We start from the raw sequence: 18,469 nt of genomic DNA, 5'->3' as shown, positions 1-18,469 counted from the left end.
TAATCTTAAACTTTTGATTTCCCCGAGAAAAACGTGGTTGTAGTCCTTCACCACTTGGTTATGTCTCAGCAAGATGCTTCTTATCTGATCGAGGTCTGAAGCCCTTGCCGAATTCTTGTTCTTTTTGGTTTGGGCATTCAAGCCATATATGTTCTGACCTTCTTCCTACATGAGCCATATTGCAGAATTTCCGACGAGTTTCTTTACTTCCCGGCAGCTTGCTATTCCACAGAAGATTTTTTTCTTTTCAAATAGATCTTCTGAAAAACTTGTGGATTTTTCAGTCATAGTATTTAACAGGAATGATCTGTTTACCGAATTATGATTAAATTTAAAGGGAAACTTGACTTTGTCCATCCCAGTTAGACAGATCCATAAACCACATGCTCTCCTGGTAGAAATATCGTCTTCGATAATTGAAGCAACAAGGGTGTTTCTTCTGACGGAGGATCCTTGATAAATTTCTAAACATTTGTATCTCGCCTCCTAAACATGATAAAATGAAAGGCTTCGTGAGAGCCTTTTCCTGCTGATTCTGGTGCTGTACTGAAAAAGTATAACTGCAAAATATCTCCTCTGGATAAATAATCATTATTTGCCCAAGTTTCATAAATAGCTTCCTGGATCCATTTTGGTAGAATTGATGTAACGCACCGTACTTTTAAACTATTTTAAATTTGCGGAAAAATAAAAATTTTCTTAAATAAATCATAATCATTCAAATTGCAATAAAACAACCACAACTAAAGTTTGCAAAAGCACTTGTTAAAACATCGTAAACAGTATCATGAAATCAGAGTATTTGAAACAAGCATCAAGTTCTTAAAACATAGGCGGTCATCGGCTTTAGCCTCCTGCGCAGACCGAGCCAGGTTATTGGTCCCCACCCGTCTTCTCCTCATACTCGTCCTCACCTACATTGATCAAGTCTAGTGAGTCTAAAGACTCAACATATATAAACTGGAGATAACAAGTAATACGTAATAAATCCACATGCAACTTAAAAGTGGAACGTACATACATAAACTTGAACGTAATAACATAACATTGACGTGCCAATATCATAAAACTTTTCTTAAACATTCTTGCATCATACATAATTGAACATTCATAACTTCAACATTTTGCGTAGAGATATGTTTCAAAGCAAGTGACTCATACATAAATGTGCCTGATCAGACTAAACCATAATACTGGGCTGGCAATGAAAATCCACTACCACATACATGAGATCCCCGGTCATGCTTTACCGGGTGGATTCGTCCCTGGTCATGCTTTACCGTTTTCCAATCTTGATCTAAAACCCGGTCATGCTTTACCGGGGTGGAGAAGTCCTCGGCCACGTTCACCGACATCCAAACCCGTTCATAATTGGTCACAAAACATTTAGCATACCTCAAAAACATAAAATATATTTTCCTTTGCACGTCGAACATACTTACATGGCGTTGAGGGATTCGTTAGATCTCGTTTGGGGCCTTGTTGTACATACTAATATGGGTTCAAGCACTTGCCTTTCATAAGTTAGACGTATTAGTCATGTTCACCCCCGAAAATGACAAATTTCTTATGACGTTCTAAATTTCTCGGGACTCGACCTTGTTTAATCATCGTACTAAACCATGACATCGAACCCCAAAACAAATCCCAATATTTTCCCAAACATGGAGGACACGGACCCCGTGTACACATCCGGCTCTGGGTTCGTAGCCTCTACAAACTTAACCTACGAAATTAACAAAGGCACGACCCCGTTTCAGGGTCCGGGTCCGTGTAGACTCTGAAAAATGGTACCCAACGAAAATCACTACACTTGTGGCTTAATCCTCCTAACTCGATCGTGCGGACCGTGAACCAATACCTCGAGACCCATCCTAGGATGCTATGGCAATGTTTAAAACTCCCAGGACGCCTCAAACCACGATACCAATCATACAACGCAACTCAAACCGTGAACATGTTATTTTGACACCAAAATACTTCCTACGACTTTTAGTGCAACCAAGTGACTATCGACACGAAAAGAAGCACCAAAAATCATCTCAACCTCATACTCACAATACTTAAACGTAGTAGCGATCACCCAATGGTTCCCAACTAAGCCTGCAACAAATAAACTTCAAGAACCCATCAAGAACACCTTTTCAGAAAAAAAATTACAGTTCGAGCAGTTCCACGAAAACAATCATAACTCACTCCTTTCTTGTCCAAAATTACGAATTTACTGTCAAATCGAATGTATCAAAAAGTACTACGTTTTATATATTGAAAGTTTTTCCAAAAATGGAACAAAAACTCGCAGTATTTAAAATGACAGCAATTTTGAGTTTCCAGATCTAAAATTATTTCAAAATCGATCCAACCAATTTTTGCTCAAACATTGCACAACATTCATTAATTTTACACATAATAAACATTATAACATGTTAACGAGATCAATGCATAAAGGAAAGAATATACATGTTTGATCTTTTAAAATACCGAAACGACGATACCGAAGCAGGAAGGATGCGGGGGTTGATCCGGGATGAACGTGTCACGATTTTCTTGAAGAAAAGTGGACGAAACTTGTTGGAAAATTGGAGAGGGAGGGGCGGCTACTCTTGGTTCTTAGAATCCTAGGTTTTGCTCTCAAAAATTAAAATGGAAGTGAAGAAAAAATGTGTGTGTGTAGTGAAAACCGATGGTGTGTGTGTATGAGTGTGTGTGTGCGTGAGTTTTGGTTTAATTAGGGAAATTTTTTGCTTAATTAGCTAATTATAATGCTAATTAAAATACTAACCCAACTAACAAGTTAATTAAAATATTAACCACTGCTAATCTTAAATAAATTCCCCTAATTTAAAATAAAATGCACGAGTGCTAAATCTTTTAAAAGTTTAAAATCATAAAATCACCTAATAATTTAATTAGGCTTTAAAAATGATAAAACTAAATAAATCATTTAAAATATCCTAATCCTACTTAAAATAAAATACCACATTTTAAATTGCCAAAATCGTCGTCGGTCTCTTTTCCTCGATCCCGCGTCGAATAATCGCCTGAAATAGGAAACTCATGAACACAATTTAATGTGCATCACATAGACATAAATAATTTAAAATAATGCAATTTCACAAATTATGCATCAAAAATTTCAATTTAAACTTGAATAGATAATTTAACAATTTAAATAAATGCATGGGTTTTACATGTACTAAATTTGGGCTCTACACCTGAGATTTCTGGGAAGCTTGGTGATGAGGTATAAACTGAGGCAAGAGCCCTGAATTCATACCAAGCTTTGACATCGTTTGGATATTAATTTGGTTTCATTCATACCCTAGGATATTTTCCTGCAACATCAACCCTGATAGTAGCTGGGTTAATGCCTACTCCGATTTTCAATTTCTCCTAATTTTGTTGGTACTCCTGTAATGGAGAAATTGTAGCTTCATTAGTATCAACCTTAGATTTACCCTTGTCAGTATTAGGTCTAAGGTTGATCTTTCACTCTTCAATCCCGAGGTGAAGGGTTGACTTTAGGACTCGAGATAAGGATCTGGAGTCTCAATTTTTGTTTCAGCCGACTCGTCTAGAGATGATCCCGACTTAACAATTGTGCTAGGGATATTTGAATCCCATGCTCCAGGTATAGAGTCATGTACTCGAAAACTCTCCATTTGGGAAACCAGTGGCTTCTCAATGCCTTGGAGGATAAGCCTTTGTATTACAGATCATAACTGAGACATCATGTGATTCGATCAGAGACCATTTACTTATTGGCTTGTTGTAGTTTTCCAGCAACTTATGCATTTAAGACCAGCTTGTTAAACTCGTTTTGAAGCATTTCAAGGTGTTCCTTCAAATGCCTCTGCATCTTGATGATGGCATCGATATCACCGCTGTCCATCTCTTGTTAAAAAATCTGCAAGAATATTTTCATGAGATTTAATTATCACAATATCAAAAATATAATTCTGACATATTGCTTGCCATCTTAATAATCTGGCCTTCTCGGGTTTAGACTCAATTCTATTCCTTAAGAAAGCTTTCACCTGTTTATTATCAACTTTTAAAGTGAATTTCTTTGGGAGTAAAAATAATGGCCATTTTTCAAAAGCCCTTTTTATTGCATATAATTCCTTTTCGCTGATATTCCATATTATGGCTTCTGCATCTGAGAATAGTCCATTGCAATATCGGCATGGCTGTTCTCCTTCTGGTGTGAGCTTGGTTAAAACTGCCGCCCACCAATGATCATTGGCATCTGTATACAATACCAGATCATCTTCACCCTGAGGAATAGTCATTTTCGGAAAATTTTTACAAATCTCCTTTAATTGGCTAAGTCCCTATGTGTTCTTTCGTCCCTATAAATTTTGCATCTTTTTTCAGTAATGGACTAAACACCTTTCTGTGTTTTGCTAGGTTTATAATAAACATTCCAGCAAAATTAACAACTCCTAGAAAACTTTGAAGTTGCTTCTTTTCTTTTAATTCATTTGGAAAATTTTGCACTTTTTCTACTATATGATCCTGCAAAATTATTCATTCTCATCGATTTCTATTCCAAGGAATTCAATCTTTCTTGTGGCAATGACTGCTTTCTTTTCTGATAGAACCAGTCTTTCTTTTTTGCAAACATCAGAGAAAATCTCTAGATCCTTAATAGGTTCTTCCATATTTTTAGATGTGATCAACACATCGTCAATATAGACAAACATAAATTTGAAATAATCTTTAAATAGATTATCCATTTTCTTTTAAAATATCTGAGGTGAATTAGCCAATGCCATTGGTAATACTTCCCAGATATAGTGTCCTTGTGAAGTAGAGAAATCTGTGAATTTCTTGCTTTCTTCCTGCATTCGAATCTGATAAAACCCAGACTTACAATCGAATTTAGAAAATATCTTTGCGTTGCGTATGCAACTGATTATATGTTCTCTTCTAGGTATAAAATACCTATCAAACTCCAGAATCTTATTAATTTCTTGATAATTAATAATTAATATGGGTTTGTTCTTTTTTATTTCACCATGATTTCTTACCGGGAATCCTGGGCTGCTGTATGGTGAAATTCCTGCTTTGATCAAAACAAGGTCCAAATGTTCCTTGATTATAATCTGCATATCTCTTTGATCAATTATATTCATTGTGATAGGCTTGCAACGGACAAATTCATACTTTTTACCTTCTTTAATTTTAAGCCAAGCTTTGAGTTGATTTTTATCCCACCATGCCAAGGGATCTTCAATGTAATTTTCTTGATCCTTTTCTTGACATTTTCTAAGGATACATTTGATTCAAACTCTACCTCATTCTTATGTAGAGCTACCTTAAGGCATTCTATTTCTTTTGGTTGGAGATCTTTATCTGCTCTTAATTGGAGCATTGTTTCTCCAAACCGTCTAGAATCCTTCATTTTTGGGTTCAGAAGTTTTCCTTCATCACCACGCTTGCTGCAAAATTGTATTGGCAATTTTCTGTAAAATTTCCCTCTTAGTCTCTGGACTATGATTTTGTGATTATAAGGTGTTGTAGATACTAATCTTCTAGTTTCATTTTCTTGAGTATATGACTTAAACATTTGTAGGAAATTATTTCCTAACAAAATATCAGCTCTTGTATCATGAAAATAAATCGGTGGTGTTTTCACCTTATACCAAGGTGTTTGTCCAGCACCGTCAATTACAATTTCCGTCATCTTAATCCCCTTACAAAAGATTAAGATCCTTCTGGAAAAATCTCTTCCAGCAATCTTTGGTAATTCTTCTTCCAAATTATTTGAAAAAATTCCGTGTTTTGCTGTACAGATTCCAACACCTAAATCAATATAAACAACAAAGTATTCTGCTTTATATTGTTCGTATAACATCCCAGCTAGAATGTATATCGGGAATGGGCTTGTGGTCATTGTATTTTCCTCGTCGTATCTTCAATCATAAACTCCATTTTATATTCTAAACGTTTCCAAGGTTTATGTTCCTCAAGAAACTCTAGTCCAAGAACCAATCGATCTGGTTCTTTCCCTGGAATTCCTATGATATGAACTATCAATTCTCCAATATTAATCATTCCTTGGTAAGTTCTTATCATAGGTTGTTCTAAATAGTATATAGTATTACAAAGAAATTGACTCCTTTGTTTTGTAATATCAAATATTATTTCTACTTCCTTCCACCCTTCTGGGCATATAAGCTTTCCTATTGTGGAAAAGCTTTTTGGCACCTGTTGGGTTTATTGAACAGGAGCTTTTTCCCACCTGTAACTTGTAATTCTCTCTCCCTTAAAAGATAGTCTTCTTGATTCCAATCTAAGACTTTGATTCTTTTGTATAATTGGTTTGTCTTGTATTTGGATATATGTTTCTTGTATTAAAGGAAACTCAATTCTTTCTGGATAAATTGTCTGGGAAATTTTTCCAAATATCTCATGTATTTCAATGAACTCATTAATAATAAACAACTCTGAATGCTGTGTATTAGATAGAGCATATAAAATTTGATAGGTAATAGAATATGGTCTATTACCTTCTTTCATCAGTCTTTTTTCCTTGAAATTCTTGATGTAAAGTCAAGGCTCAACTGAAATCTCGATTTGCCAGGTTGTAGTTAATTCTCATATAGATTACTCCTACAATCTTTCCTGCGCAGAGGTTTCCTGAGATAGTTCCTATTACTGAATCTTGAAGGTTTCTCATTCGTTTATCGCATATAGCAATATCAATGGGTGAATATATTCTTTCTTTTAAAGTAGCTTTTATCATAATCTGGATTGCTCCGATATGAATCTAGGACATAGTCCTTGCTACTTCTATCTTGAGTTTTTGTAATTCCTCCTTAATTTCTTCAGAAGGAATTATTTGCATCTCCATTCTATTTCCTGTAAGTTCCATTGGAATTGCCATTTCCCTTCTAGAAACTTTATAAATCAGATTATGCTTTATGTTTCTTAGGCCAACACTTCCTAAGAACTTTTATACATGTCCTGCAGAGAATTCTTGATATCTTTGTAGACTAGGATTTTCTCTCATAATTCTTTAGACCATATTATGAGATATTGTTGTCTGGCTAAAGAAAACTAGACAAATCTTCATGTGTTTCAGTGTCAAAACACCTTGTCTTCAGTCAGATACTGATTCAGTCCATCAGATTCTCCCTAACTCAAGACTTCTTCTTCTTCATATATACTTTCATCTGAGGCAATATCCTCAAATCGGTATATCTGAATAAGATCTTGGTACTAAACTGCTTCTTCGATATCCGAGGTTGGATCGAAGCGTTTAATACCTATTTTATCATTTTCTGGACATTGGTTGAGATATGACCTCTTGCTCCACATGTCCAGTAATTACAATCTTTAAAACTTTCATTAGCTCGCGTATGAGCTCTTCTAAAAATTTTCTTTGTAGGCGTTCTTCATGTGATTCAAGAAGTACTCGATGCCTTAGATGATATCCTAATTCTTGATGCTTCGCTTCTTTGTCCAGATTTATAAGATCTGGCTTTTTGTCTAGACCAAACTATTCTTGGTTTGCAAGCACTTCTTGCACTTTGAGCATAAGGATGTGTCCTAAAACTTTTCCTCTTATGCTTATGTTGTTTACTTCTAATAATTGTTGGAAGATCATTTTCTTTACAACACAAAGGAGTTCTTTTATTGATATTCCTTAAGCCTTTGTAATTCTTTTGTAATGCTGTCATATGACACCATTCTGCCAATTTTTCTTTGAGAAAAGAGGCTCTTCGTGCCAACGTATCTTTTTTCCAGGGACATATTCCCTTATAAGCATTTCTCTCCAGGGACTCAACATTTTGGCGAAGAAAAGCTACATAGCTATATTTTCTTCGACTCCTGAATTCCATCTATATTTAGTGAATAACATAATATATTCATCCACTAAACATATGTCATGTAACTCAAGGCTATACAGAGCTTGAGTATATTTCTTTCTCTTCTCTGTATCTTGACTGTCAAAATAGTCTATCCCTATAAATTGTGCTTTAAATAGGGTAGCCATTTTTTCAGCTATCTCACTAAGAGATTCTCCAGCTAGGACTGACTCTTTGGTTTCCAATGAAGTCATGTCACAAGCAATTTTAACTGATCCCATAACAATCATTTCTAAAAGTTTAATGAATCCTTCTCTGTTGAGATCAAGTGTTCATGCAGATATTCTCATAGCAGATGTCCAATCATCTATGAGATCTTCTCTGTTTTTGAAATCTAGTACATCAAGGTTAAGCATAACCCCATAAGGATGTATAGGTTCTAAAAAAGTTTTCCTATAGGGTGTTTAGTGAAAGGGAATTTGATTTCTCCTTGTCTTTGTTCCCGCTAGGTGTGATTTTGCACCAGTATGGAAATCGGGTTGAGATTCTCTCATATTTATATTCTGAGGTCTCACACTTTCCCTTGGTGGTTCTTGAGAAGATGACCAGGTTATAGAAGGTGGTTCACCTCCCGTTGTGTTCATCTTTAGATCTACGACTTTGAGATTTGCAAAAGATTCTGCAAGTTCTTGTAGATCCTCGAAACCAATCCTTTCTAAAGTTTTCATCAGATTAATTTCTTTTTTGAGACAGATTTAATTAGATTGATCATTTTTTCTTTTTTAGTCAAAGGTTTTAACAAAACTTTGGTCTTCCCTTGTTGATGTAACAAGGGTTCAGTACCAAATGATGGTGGTAAACTTCCTTCCGAAGTTCTCTTACTAGAACTTGGTTGTTGTTCTAGGATTTGAATTCTTGTTCGAATATCTTTTAATATTCCAAGAATTTATTCATGATTTTCAAGGATTTTTTCCACATTCTATGGTACATAATACAGCGTATTGTCATATTTTTGTACCGTCTTTTGAATTTCTCTAAGATATCCAGAGAGTTTAGAAGAATCCGGTACTATTTTTAAGAACATGTTATTTTGAATCATAAGTTTACCTTAGGATTCTAATAAGTTTCTTCTTGATATCTAACCTTGGTTAGATCTTCTTGTCTCAAATATTCCAGATTTCTGAAATAAATCCTGTAAATATTTAATCTCGAACCTGTGTTCGGATTCATGTTAATTGAGAAAATTCTCCTCCTCAAACATTTAATTACTTGATAATAATAAATTTGTATGTTTGAAATAATTTTACCTCGGCTCTGATACCATTTCCCCAGGAAAATCAATCATTAAAATATGTAAGGGTATTTTTGTCAAATTTAAACTATTTAGGGAGTTTGGGCAAAGTTTTTTAGGTGAGGGGATTAAGGGTAAAGATAAGTTTGGGTTTGAGGATTTAAAATCAATTTTCCCTTATTATAATAACAAAGTTGCATGAATCCGGCAAACATACGATCAAACATGGCAATTTTTTAAATAAAATTAATGATGAGACATTTTCAAAATTACAAAATCCTCATTTTGAATAAGATTCAAAATTAATATCAAGCCCGAAAAGGGGAATTTTAAAGGTGTTTATAATTTCCATGTCTTCCATTGACAATGTGTACATGATGAACGCTACCCGTGCTCAGTGCTCGGCTCATATTATTGAAGAGCCCTGGACGTCGAAAAGTTGTGACATCCATTGACATGGTGATGTGAACTACGTGGAACTCCCATGATTTCGGCTCATATTATTGAAGGAACTCATGGCGACCGTCCATTAAGGTTCAAAATCGATGGATAAGGCTTGACATGTAAAGATGAATAACGTCATATTATTGGGTCCTAATCAAACATGAGACAAAAGTTTACGTAAAGGGTTGCATGGAGATGCAATTGGAAACTACCTTTTAGGAATTATGATTGGATGATATTATTCACAATCATAATTTGCTAATTGGACCTTACGTACCTACTGAGGAAACGAGTTTCCCGTTTTCACTAGAGGGTGGTGAAAAATGTCAAAACAGTGGGAGCGAAAATTTATGAAGTAAATGTCCATACTTTATATCTTACAAAATATTTTAAAATAGTCATTAACATTTATCTATTTTACTTTTCAGTACAAATTTTGACAATGTCTTCGATTCGCAATCCTTTATCTGCAATACTCGACAAAAATGTTTTAACTGGACCAAATTACCTCAATTGGCTAAGAAATCTGAAAATCGTCTTGAATTCGGAAAGGATAGCATAAAGACTTACCGAGTCGCCCCCTGTTGAGGCTCCAACTAGCTGCACTCCTGAATAATTGCAGACTTACAAGGATTGGTGTGACCATGACTTGCGAGCCAAGCGTTACCCAGCCAAAAAACGAAAAAAACAAGAAGAAGAAACGTTATATGTAGGCTTCTATGAATGATGAGCTGCAGAGGCAGTTTTGAGGATGCAAAGAATGTTGCTGACATTCATATGCATCTCAAAGAGCTCTTTGGTGGGCAAACACGACCTCTTAGGCATGTGACCGTCAAGGAGCTAATCAGTTTACATATGCGAGATGGGGCTTCGATCCATGAGCATGGCCTAAAGTTGATTGGAATTGTGGACAAGCTCATTGGCATGGATCTTGTGTTGCCATTGGAGTTAACCGCTGATGTGTTGCTCTTATCACTTGCCAAGCTCATTTGATCCTTTTGTGGTGAATTTCAACAGGAACAAGCTAGAGCCTACCCTTGAGCAGTTGGTGAATATGCTAGTTACGTTGAAGTCCACCATCAAGAAAGAGAAGTCGGTTCTTTATTTGGGTTCTTCATCTGGTACGAAGATTGGTCCACATGGGAAGGGAAAGAAGCGTCATTTCCAACGTCCCAAGAAGAACGTGCCCTTGAAGAAGCAATCTACCGAGTTCCGTTGTGGTAGTCATACCAGTTAGGGTTGAAAAGACTGTTGATGTATGTCATCACTGCAAGATTCATGGACATTGGAGGCGTAACTGCAGAGAATATCTTGCCCAGAAAGGTTCTAGAAATTGTATGTTCTACATTGAAGTAAACATTTCAATTAACTCTACTTCTTGGGTATTAGATATCGGCTGTGGCTCACATCTCTGTAATGATTTATAGGTGATGGGAAGAAGTAAGAGACTAAGGGAAAGTGATACCTTCTTGAGGATGGGCAATGGAGCAAGAGTTCGTAGGAGATGTTTACTTATCGTTGAACAATGATTTTAAGTTGATTTTAAGAGATGTTTTGTTTGTACCTGATCTGGTGAAAAATATTGTTTTCATTTCTATGCTTGATAAAGATGGATATTCTTGTTTATTTAGCAAATGTTTTTGCAATATTTACAATAATGAATGTTTGGTTGGTACGGGAGAACTTGAAAACGATCTTTATAACTTAAAAATTGAAAGATATTCCACTAAAAAATGTCCAAGAAATAACAACAACAAGCAAGCGAAAACAAGATACTCTAAATTCGGCACAATTATGGCATGCTCGATTAGGACATTTTCCCTAAGAAGGATGAACAAGCTAGTGGAAGTACACATGTTTGATATGTCTGATATTAACTCTCTCACAACTTGTGAATCATGTCTAAAAGGAAAGATTACAAAATTCCCTTTAAGGGCCACGTGGAGCGAGCCAAAGGATTATTGGATTTGATCTATACCGATGCGTGCGGTCCACTTAGCATCACCACTAAGCATGGACATGCCTACTTCATCACCTTTACCGATGATTTTTCGAGGTATGGGTATGTGTATTTGATAAAATACAAATCTGAAGCCTTTGAAAGGTTCAAAGAATTCAAAAATGAAGTAGAGAAACAATTGGGACGAAGAATCAAGTCACTTCGATCGGATCGAGGTGGTGAGTACTTGAGTCCTGAGTTTCAAGAGTAGTCTTAGGGAGAATGGATTATCTCGCAGTGGACTCCGCCTGCTACACTGCAGTTGAATGGTGTTTCAGAGCGTCGTAACCGGACTTTGATGGACATGGTTTGGTCTATGATGGGGTTCATGGAGTTGTTGCCATCCTTTGGGGATATGCGCTTGAGACAGCAGGCACTGTTGTTGAACAATGTCTATTCAAAAGCAGTTGATAAGACAACATATCAAATATGGATGGGTAAGCCTCCCAAATATTCTTATCTTATAATATGGGTATGCCCTGTTTATGTGAAGCAGGTAGTGAGAGATAAATTGGATAGTCGATCCATTTTATGTTACTTTGTGGGATATCCAAGGAATTCAGTTAGATATTATTTTATCATCTCCAAGAAACAAATGTGTTTGTTTCTAGGAATGCAACTTTTTTGGAAAAAGATTTTCTATTGGATAGAAAATGGGAGGTGATAGAATTCAAAGAGGTTCGAGAGGCACCCACGTTTGTAGAACCCACACCCGAAGAGCTAAGAGAGGAGATACAAGCTCCTAGAAGATCCGAGAGAGTCTAGAGACCACCTATGAGGTATGGTCTGCTTCTTGAAGAGGGTCGTGATGAGCCTAACCATGGATTTGATTCAATAACCTTCAAGGAAGAGTTATCTGATGCAGATTCATCCAAGTGGCTTGAAGCAATGGAATCTGAGATGAATTCCAAGCATTCGAACCAAGTTTGGAATCTTGTGGAACCACCTGAGGGAACTGTTCCCATAGGGTGTAAATGGATTTACAAGAGAAAACTTGGGGCGGATGGGAAGGTATTGACCTTTAAGGCGTGATTTGTAGCAAAAGGCTATACTCATAGACAAGGAGTTGACTATGAGGAAACATTTTCTCGAGTTGCAATGTTCAAGTCTATAATTGCTAGCCATAGCTGCATGGTATGACTATGAGATATGGCAGATGGATGTAAAGATAAATTTTCTTAATGGGCATATTAAGAAAGATATTTACATGTCTCAACCTGAAGGGTTTACATCTATCGGAAGTGAGCATATGATATGCAAATTTCAGAGATCTATTTATGGTCTAAAGCAGGCATCTAGGAGTTGGAACCTCAGATTCGATAGTACAATTAAAGATTTTGGTTTTACTAAGAATCCTGAGGAACTCTGTCTGTATAAGAAGGTCAGTGGGAGTGCTGTGACATTCTTGGTACTTTATGTTGATGACATTCTATTCATTGGGAATGATGTAGAGATGTTGCAATCAACTAAATATGGTTAGCCAGTAAGTTCTCGATGCAGGACTTGGGTGAAACATCTTTTGTATTAAGGATACAGATCTATAGAGATAGATCAAGAAGATTGCTTGGTCTCAACCAGTCCACATACATTGATATCATCGTTAAGCGGTTCTCGATGGATGAGTCCAAGAGAAGACATCTACTAATGTGTCATGGCGTGTCCTTATCCAAGTCTATGTCTCCCAAGACTGATGCAGAGATAGCGGCGATGACAAGCATCCCGTATGCATCTGGAATTGGTAGTATCATGTATGGGATTATAACTACACATCCTGACGTGACTTTTCAACTAAGTGTAGTGAGTAGATATCAATCGAGCCCTGGTCTTGCACACTGGAAAGCTGTGAAAGACATCCTCAAGTATTTGAGAAGGACCAATAAGTTGTTCTTGGTCTATCGGGGTGGAGAACAGAAATTGGAAGGCTATACCGGCTCTAGCTTCCAAAGCGATATCGATGACTCAAAGTCAGCCTCTGGGTTTGTATTCATACTCAATGGTGGTGTTGTCTCTTGGAAGAGTTCCAAGCAAGACAGTACTGCGAATTCCACCACTGAGGCCGAATACATTGCTGCAACAGTTGCAGCAAAGGAGGTTGTTTGGTTAAGGAATTTCATCCAAGAGTTGGGCGTCTTTCCTAATGGATTTGCTCCAGTCCCGGTGTTTTGTGACAACACGGGAGCGGTTGCTCAGGCAAAGAAGCCAAGGTCTCATCGGAAATCCAAACATATATTGAGAAAGTATCACATCATCCGAGAGATTGTGGAAAGAGGAGAAGTGTCAATTGACAAAGTCGGCTCCACAGAGAATGTTGATGCTCCACTAACTAAGCATTTACCTGGACCATTATTCGAGAAGCATCGCGAACCGATGAGTTTGAAGCATATGGGTAGTTAGCTCTAGTGCAAGTGGGAGATTGTTAGATTAGGTGCCCATTGAGCCAAGTGTTGGCCGAGAGTTCACATTGAAATTCTATGTTTAAACAATTTTTATTTTAATAATATTTGAAATTATTGTTTTGGCATATATTTATCTGTATATCCATGCTTGTTTCATAGATAAAGTCCTTGAATATACAAATAGTAGAAAGAATATGAGATGCTCATGTGATGAGTATAATGAAACTCATATTTCGAATACTGTATATTTTAAACATTTCCTAGTCGATTCAGTCTCCGCTAAGAAGGATAAAGGCCGCTCGAGTTTTAGACTAGTATCTGCGATATGAGTACCATGTTTTCATTGGTAGCGGAACATTGTGATGTCCTAGCATGCAGATAAGTGCTCCTTGTAGAGTGCACTGAACAACCCTCCATAAAGAACTTTCCAAGCGGTTCTCACTTATCGAGTGGAAACGTCCTAGTTTTTGGTTGTACACCATTATTGCTTATGACCCGAGATGACATTATGACTCTATATGCTAGCATTGCACTTTGACTTGTTTACCAAGTCATATGCGATCATCAGGTTATAAGGTTGGATGTTTTGTCGAAACAAATAGGAGTTGTTGCATTGTAGTCGGGGATTCACCACATACCTTTGGGTATAGATATCCTATGTGTTCTCATGTGTATGTAGTTTGAAATCTCTGATCAGAGTGTTGGTGGTAATTAAGAAAGGGGTTTCTTAGATTACACTATCGATGCAACTACGACATGACACATAGGATCGATTCTTTCACAGCTCTCGATATACCAATAGTTGTTGAATCGGTCGGGATATATGAGATGAAGGGACAATAATGTACGCTAATCATAATGGAATGGATCTTGCAGACATTATCATTTGATACCTAGGGAATCATGTAAGCGATGCTGGTAGGCGTTTAATATGATTGGTTAGGTATTATCAGACTTAAGTTTTGACGTTTTTATTATCAAGAGTTGATAAGTAAGAATGAACTAATTGGGGTATGCTCATATAAGGACATGTTTAGTCCTGAATCACATTGAGGGCGGTTTGCAACTTCCTAAAACAATTCCAAATCATAGTTAAATTTATTTTTAGAAGTTTTAATGTATATGCATGATATATGCTATTTTTAAAACTTTTAACGTATTTTACACGTATTTGCTATTTTTAGCAATCTCGACTCATGTGAATGATATAAAGCATCTTTTTGAGAATTTTTAAAGAATATGAAATGTATAAATGTTTTTTTGAAATGATAAAGAAAAATATTTTGAAGGATGTGAATTGACTGTGACAAATGATAAATGATATGTGGTGGATCGTTTTAAGAAGGAACAGTGAACCTACAATTTTGTGGGAATGTCGTGAGGGAAAAGGACCAAAGGGACCCCGTGTACGGGAAAAGGCCCTAGAGGGACCCCGACGATCATATTTTCACGGCGGAGCCTAGTGCCCGCCCCCATGGCCATGTAGAGCTAAAAACTGATCAGTCGACCAAAGGGTAAAAGTTAGTTACTTTCGAGGATGAAACTTCACCCATAATGATAAAGGATCCAAGGCTTTACTATTTTACGATATATAATTTATTTATGCTGAAAATGATTTTAAATTGTTTATTTATGTTCAAAAAAATTATTTTTAAGTAAAAGTAAGATTTTTATGCGTGTGATCGTATATGTATTATTTGCTACTCATGTTTAAAACGTGCTGAGTCATTAGACTCACTAGGTTTGAATGATGTAGGATTGAAAGATTGAGGAGGCGCTGACGCTTGAGTGGATCGAGTGCAGCAGTACACTCCCGAGGGACATTCATTTTCCGAATTAGCTTGTCAGATAAAAGATTTAAAAATTTATGTTAACGATTTTAGGGAGTTTTGTGCGTTATTTTATTATTAGTTGATCTTTTTAAAGATCAAAGTAGGATTTTTGGTTAGTTGATGAATTAGAAGTTTTGAGCACTCGAGATTTCAATGGTTTAGTTATTTAGATTTTGGTATGTTAATTTATTTTATATAGTATTTTCGAGTTTATGATTTAAAAAAATGTCGAGGTTGTTTCATATAATGTATTTGGAAATTGTGATTTTCATAAACATTGTTATGGACTAAATTAAATTAATTCAAGTGTTGAATTAATTATACACTAGTGGACCTAGTAGAGTCCAAATAATTAAATTAATTCAAGTGTTGAATTAACTAAATAACATTAGGTCTTGTAGATCCCAAATGAAAATAATTATTTAACTTGCGGGCTTGAATAAATTCAAGTAAGATTTAATTGATCTCAAATGTGTTTGAGATATTAAAATAATAGTACATGTGATTTTTAATTGTTACAAGCCCAAATAACATGAAAGAGAGGTGAAGGTTGGGAGTCAACTTTTTCAAATTAAAGGCTAGCATGTCTTTGGAATACATAACACTTTTTACACAATCAAGAAAAGGCTTCCCTCTCTTTCTCTCCCTCGTGGCCGAAATTCCATTCAATTTTCTTCCAAAATTTTGCTTATTAATTTGATGAATTGATAGCAAAAAATTCTCAATGAAAATGCCTTACATTTTCTAGTGTAAGTGAAAGGTGGTTCTAGCTTGTTGATGGTGGGCTTGATTTTTGAGCAAGGAATGCTCAAGGGAAGCTTGTAGACTTGTCTACTATTTAAGAGCTAAGTTGTTTATCATCTTAGTTGGAGATATCATCAATCTTTGAGATTAATAGATAAAACACTTAAACACCCTATGTATGTTTTGTGTTTGTATTTGCTACACATCTAGTGGGGTACCATATTTTTTTGCTTTTAAAAATATGATTTTTTTGAAACGAGGGGTTGTTTTGTGGCACATGTTGTTGCCAATTTCGGGCAGTAAGGGCAGCCCATGCCCCTCTATTTTATTAAAAAAAATTGTTGGCCGGAATCCGGCGATGGAGCTCCGGCAATGACGATGACGACTATGGTTTCCAAAAGTGTTTTGGAATATCAAATTGTCATGGGCCTTGAGTTAGTGGGTCATTAGATAGTTGACATATTTTGTGAAACTTAAATGGGGGAAATATTTTGGTGAAAAATGTCTTTTTTGGCCCTTAAGTTTAAATCTAAAAACTTTGTATATTTTTTCTCATAGTAAATTGTGATTTAGAAGAAATTCAGTTATAAATAAATCTAATTAGAAAGTTAACAAAGAAGTTTGTTTACTTTGTTGATTTAATTTATAATCGTGACGGTTAGTAATTGGATCAAGATATATAATATTGGATCAATTGATTATTGTGATAATTAATTGATTGTGTATGATATGTGATATTATGTATGAAGGATGATCAAAAGCCTAAGCCCAATTTGCTAGGTGTATGCTAGGATATTTTGTGTTGAGTGATTGTATTAATTATCAATTTATAAGTAAGCTTGGTTTATAGTCCGTTCCCACCCCATGAGATGTATCCCTATTTGTCATGGATATTTATTTGTAAATATTAGTATAGTGGAAGATCAAAATTGGAAGATGGTGGACTTTGATAATTATGAAGATCAAAGACATGTAAATATTAGAAGCTTATGTAATTATGCATTTGCATCACATGCATTCCTCTTGCGACTTTGATTGTTGCACTCCTAAGAGCAGGTTGTCCACAAGTAGTATAAGTCGATGAGTCCGAATATCGTATCCACATGGAAGCTAAGGTAATTACAAGTCCATTACAATTTCTTTTTGTTTTGTTTTTGGTTTTTTTTTAAATGGTTTGAATCTTTAATTAGTAATTTTTAATTGTTCAAATTTTAATTTAAGTAATTGAGATTAAATGATCCACTCTTGGTATTTTAATAAAGTTAACATTAATGATCATTATTGAAATCCACTTAATAAAATGGTTCCAATATATATTAAATAATCATATTTATATTATGTTATATATTATTATCTTATAAGTATATAATATATACCAAAACTTGTAAATGTTGTCAAGTATTTATTGTGCTATATATATATTTGTAAACACTAAATCAAGGTTCCAACTTTAAATGGCTGGTAAAACCAAACTAACATTTAAATGATACCAAGAAATTAATATTATGATATTAATATATAATAAATCAAGGCATCCACTTTAAATGATTGGTAATACCAAACTAACATTTAAATGGTCGCAAGAAATTAAAATTATGATATAATCATATATAATAAATCAAGGCATCCACTTTAAGTGGTTGGTAATATCAAACTAACATTTAAATGGTTCTAAGAATTTAGTGTAACTTATAGAAACAATAAATCAAAACTCCCACTATAAGTAGGGTATATTAATACTTAAAAAAATAAATATAACATAAACAATAAATAATGATTAAATAATATAAAACATAGATTCTTACCTTTAATAACCTTATTATCATGTCAAGAGTTTCACATTTTCATCTCAACTTTGGGAAGTTAGCTACTCATTATTCAAAGTGTAAAAGTTTGAATATGAATTTAACATGCTAATTATATTTAAATGAAGAAATAAAGGAAAA

Source organism: Primulina tabacum, chromosome 9 (genome assembly GCF_025594145.1).
Source record: "Primulina tabacum isolate GXHZ01 chromosome 9, ASM2559414v2, whole genome shotgun sequence".
Taxonomy (NCBI): Eukaryota; Viridiplantae; Streptophyta; class Magnoliopsida; order Lamiales; family Gesneriaceae; genus Primulina; species Primulina tabacum.
The sequence above is the reverse complement of the archived record's forward strand: the minus strand, read 5'-3'. Positions refer to the sequence as shown.